The sequence below is a fragment of the Amia ocellicauda genome, unplaced genomic scaffold, assembly GCF_036373705.1.
Source record: "Amia ocellicauda isolate fAmiCal2 unplaced genomic scaffold, fAmiCal2.hap1 HAP1_SCAFFOLD_112, whole genome shotgun sequence".
Lineage (NCBI taxonomy): Eukaryota > Metazoa > Chordata > Actinopteri > Amiiformes > Amiidae > Amia > Amia ocellicauda.
Window position 1 is genome coordinate 194214 of NW_027102677.1, and position 4719 is coordinate 198932.

Consider the following 4719-nt stretch of genomic DNA (forward strand, 5'->3'; position numbering starts at 1 on the left):
AGCGGAATATATTTGTTATAAATACAGCAAATATAGTTTTATATTCACTGTATTTTCCATTTCATGGGATTCCAGAATAATTTCTGTATCAAATTTAAACTACTGAGATATCATATTAAAGATATAGGAAAGACCAAACATATGTGCAGTGTCCGGTTTTCTTTGTTTTCTTTCTTTCTGTAATTTCTGCTTTAAGTTTAACTTGGTATTCACGTCATGCCATGTGTTCTGTGTCATGCTCACTGTCACTATCTCTTTAGCATTCTGTTTAACTTCTTCATCACGTCAATGCTTCAGTTGCCCATTCATTAACCTAATGGTCACTAGCAAAACATCACCATAGTTCCCAATATTTTTCCTTGACGTCCTGTGTTAACTGAAGTTTAAGGACCTCGTGGCGCAACGGTAGCGCGTCTGACTCCAGATCAGAAGGTTGTGTGTTCAAATCACGTCGGGGTCAGTCTTTTACTCAACATTCCCTGTAATATCACTCAATAATTCCTGCTCTGGAGAGTGTTATTAATATCCTAGAATGCAAACGTTGTTAGTCTAAGTAACATGCATCTACACCCGATGGGATGCATAAAAGTCAGTCTGGTCTCCTGCACGTTGAAATTATATTTGATTTTAAGAATCCGTATCGTTTGTTATATTTTAATCTGCCTTGTTATAGGCTATTAACAGTGGACTGTCACAATCCGTGTTTTATTCACCTGCTGTATAGCTCCCTTTTATGTATTTCTTGTGCTTTCGATTACCGCCTACCCTATACTGTCTCACTTTCTGATCCCTGGTCGACACAAATCATACACTAATAAAAACGTATAGAAATACTTTAGATAACATCAACACTACTAGGTAATAATAGTAGATGGGATTCAATGTTCATTTCTCGGTTCATGTTTGAGCGATTCCGAGGCCTCGCTAAGGTGCCTTTTAGTGATGCGCTAAGGTCGCTGCACTGTGGCGCGGCACACCGACCCCCCAGGATGTTGCCATATTATTAGGAATATTATTAGGGTTCCACTGTACAAAATCTGCTGCCGTGCTCGGCATTACCAGCAGCTTATCCAGACGGAGGCGCCGGGTGTCACAGAGAGATGCAGGTCGGTGCTGCTAGTGGAGCGAGTCACTCATACTTTGACAATCACTCTTTGGGTGCATCGGGGTGTGTATATTGAAGTCACTAGACTTTCATTGACGTACACGGAGTAGCCTACACAGCATCACCTGAGTTTGCGCCTGTAGAAAAGCCTGGCTGAATTTCTGCCAGCCCCAGCTCCTCTAGTCCAATAGTGCTATTAGTCAGCAACATTAGATGGCAGTCACACACAAGGTGCTTGAACTTGAGACTGAGAAAGTTTCCAGCTGTTGGAGCGCACCGCTTTCTACGTGGCACTAGTGTAAAGATGTCACTAATGTAAGTTTGTTCGAGATATGATTCTCTCTTAGAGTGCGAGAGGTCCTGGTTTAAAATGCCTTTCTTTTACGGTTTTCTTAATTTCTCATCAGCATTTTATTATGGTATTACCCCTTTTCTGTAAAGATTAGTTTATAATACACATGCATATACTACATATACTATTATTAAACATTATTATTATTTTTATTTCTTGGCAGACGCCCTTATGCAGGGCGACTTGCAACATAAGTGCAAGAATACAGTTAAGTACAAGGCATCAAACATTACAAATTCAAATTTACATTAAACAAAGCAATTCAAGATAATACATTTTACAACTTCCAATGTATACAGTTAAGTACAGTAAGTGCAGTCATACATTGTGAAAAGTAAAGCTAAGTGCCGTCAAGATGTACGACAATTGTCGAAATCATGTATTTGGCCAGTGAATAAGATCTCTTCTCCTCTCATCAGCATTTTATTATGGTATTACCCCTTTTCTGTAAAGATTAGTTTATAATACACATGCATATACTACATATACTATTATCATTTAAAATATTGTAGACAGACGCCATCCGACTGTCTATCCGTCTATTTTTAAATCCATCTAGTTTTGTCCATTTGTCCAAAATGTGGCTAGAGACAGTGGCTTGCTTTCTACCTAGTTCCCCCAGTAAAAGCCATTAACCACTGAAGAAACTCAATTCATTTCTGACAGTCATTTAAGGTAAGGTACATCCTTGCCATTCTTAACAATGACTGTGATGTCATCTACGTAAGCCACCGCTTTGAAAAGTTTCATTAATACACCAGGAACAATCAGCCCAAATAGTCTGTAGGTTATGTAAATGCATCACTACCAGCAGGTGACACACACACACACACACACACACACTTTTTTCTCGAGTTTGTTTTTCCATTCCAATGGGTGTCCAAGTTACTCCAACAGTCCAAGTTACACTGTCAATCAAATACATCATTGTCCGTGTTCCACCTTGGTGGGTAAATTCAATAAACTATGCGCTAAATAAAAACTGGCCTTTAAATAAACAGTATTCATCTATCGAGAATCTATGTTCATGGTTTGTATAGAAGTATTTCCAAATATGCATCTGGACACTCGGGCAAGCCAGCTGAGAAGTCGCTCAAGTCGCCGCAGCTAAGTATCGCCTTTTTCTCTCGCGTTTCCTAGTTTAGTTAAGAGTTACATTGATTGTTTACGTGGTTTGTTTAGCTAAGAATGATATATCTTGCACCTGTTTTGTAGTAAGAGCAGCGACTGTTTGTTAGTGAATTTAGCAAGTTACTTAGCACACTCAACACGCCCTGTCTGTAATCAGAAGCTTTACACTGTAGGCTGTGATTATTCGCATGTATCTAGTCAGATGAATGATCTGAAATGCATCAAGACTTTCTGGGCGTTGGTGGTATAGTGGTGAGCATAGCTGCCTTCCAAGCAATTGACCCGGGTTCGATTCCCGGCCAACGCAACGTTTTCTTTCTAGGCTTCCGCCATCACACTTGTGATGCTTCGGGGGAGTTCGACACCATTCAAGCTATTGCGACCCTACTAAGCCTGCACTTACCGCTGTTTTCACTAACACACTTCGGGTGAACCGTTGCGCATGAACAGATGACGAATAAATGGCCTTACACTAGTATCCCACAGCACCAGCTTCGTCTGTAGAAAAACAAAGGTTCCTCTCCCTGCTGCAGGATACCCACATCACACTTGACTCGCAGACCTTTACTGCGCCCTCTTGCTTCACGTGGGCCGTGCTCCCAGAAGCGCTGTAACATACATGTGCACTTGCGTGCAAAAGTATTCGGTATTACATTTATTTGACGTGTTCATTGCTTGAATATACTTTAAAAGCTAATACACTCCTCTCCATGCTCACCAACAACAATGTTGGCGACGATGACGGCTAAAGTAAGGAGAAATAGAAATGCCACTTCCATTCACTCCAATTACTATTGTTGTTATTATTACAAGGGAAAACTATGACCCTTGGTCATCAGTGTCTTGGGCGGACAGTTATGTCATTTAACAACATCCAAGATACCCGAGCCATCGGTCAGTCAGCACCGCTAGATGGCGGCAGTCAGACACTCATGCAATGTTTGAAGGAGAAAGTGTTCAAATAGAGGAGCGCACAACTCTCTACGTGGCACCGATGTTAACTAGTTTTCACAGAAACCTGTGCTATGTGGCTCGTTGGTCTAGGGGTATGATTCAAAGGGTTCAAATCCCGGACGAGCCCTTTGTTTTAGTCTTCTCTCATTCATTTTCATTTTGACAGGGTACTTTTGCCAACATGAAAAACATTTCCTTCATGTATCATGACTTCATTATGGTAATATCTCATTTCGTATGTTTCCAAATAGGCCTCTTAACAATCATCTACAAGCCTACATATACCAGCATGATTTCATACAATGTGCACGATATGTAGTCCATGTCTGTCTCTCTGTCTCTCTAGATATATGTTTATAATTGAGTTGATGATAGTTGCATCTGTGCGCCAAACTGTGTCTGAGCAGCAGACTGTAACTTGAAATAATTGCATGAAAATGTCTGTATCTTCTTAATTTTATGCAGGTTAGTTCAGCTAGTAAGAAAGGTCACTATCTTTTTTTTATCTTTTTCTGTAACTAAACCATTCAGTCTTTCTACATGATGCCATAAATCCAACATTTCCCCAATTCGCTCCCTGCGAGAAGACAATGCGGTGTGCAATGAAAGTGATAGCCTGTCACTTGGCACTTCAGTTCTGCGTACCACCAAGTCTTATTAGACTCCTTAGTTCTAACTGCAAGTTCCCTGCCATGTCCATGAAAGGGGATTGAGTCCGTATTGAACCATTATCTAAAACACAAAACTATGAGAAAGCTTTCGTGATCTATTGGTGCGCATCGCTACCTTCCGAGTAGTGGCCAGTACTACTACTACTAAAGGTAATTATACTAAGGAACGAATGAACGAAAGAGAGAGTATCATTACTCAGTACACTTAGAGGCTATGTGTGTACTAGTAACTTGTTACTTGATTTAAGTCACGAAAAGTACCATCCAACGTCAGCCCCATCCTATGTAATGTGTGATGTCCAGAGCCGGCCCTAGCCATTTGGGGGCCATATGCGAGATTTGATAGTAGCCCCAGAACCATCCCCCCTCTCGATGAAAAAAATTTTAGTGGTGCCCATGTTTATGGCGTATAGAGAATGTTTAGTTAAAACTAAAATAAACACAAACATTTAAATAATGCACATCACAGAACATGTATTGCACTTTAACATACACTGTACTTGTTG

General features: G+C 40.5%; 2 non-coding genes across 2 annotated transcripts; both read left to right on the forward strand.

Moving 5' to 3' along the window:
* Window positions 1-388: 388 nt before the first annotated feature.
* Window positions 389-460, forward strand: trnaw-cca (transfer RNA tryptophan (anticodon CCA)). Its single transcript has one exon. It is a non-coding gene; the product is annotated as a tRNA-Trp (tRNA).
* Window positions 461-2823: 2363 nt separating this feature from the next.
* Window positions 2824-2895, forward strand: trnag-ucc (transfer RNA glycine (anticodon UCC)). Its single transcript has one exon. It is a non-coding gene; the product is annotated as a tRNA-Gly (tRNA).
* The last annotated feature ends 1824 nt before the right edge of the window (window positions 2896-4719 follow it).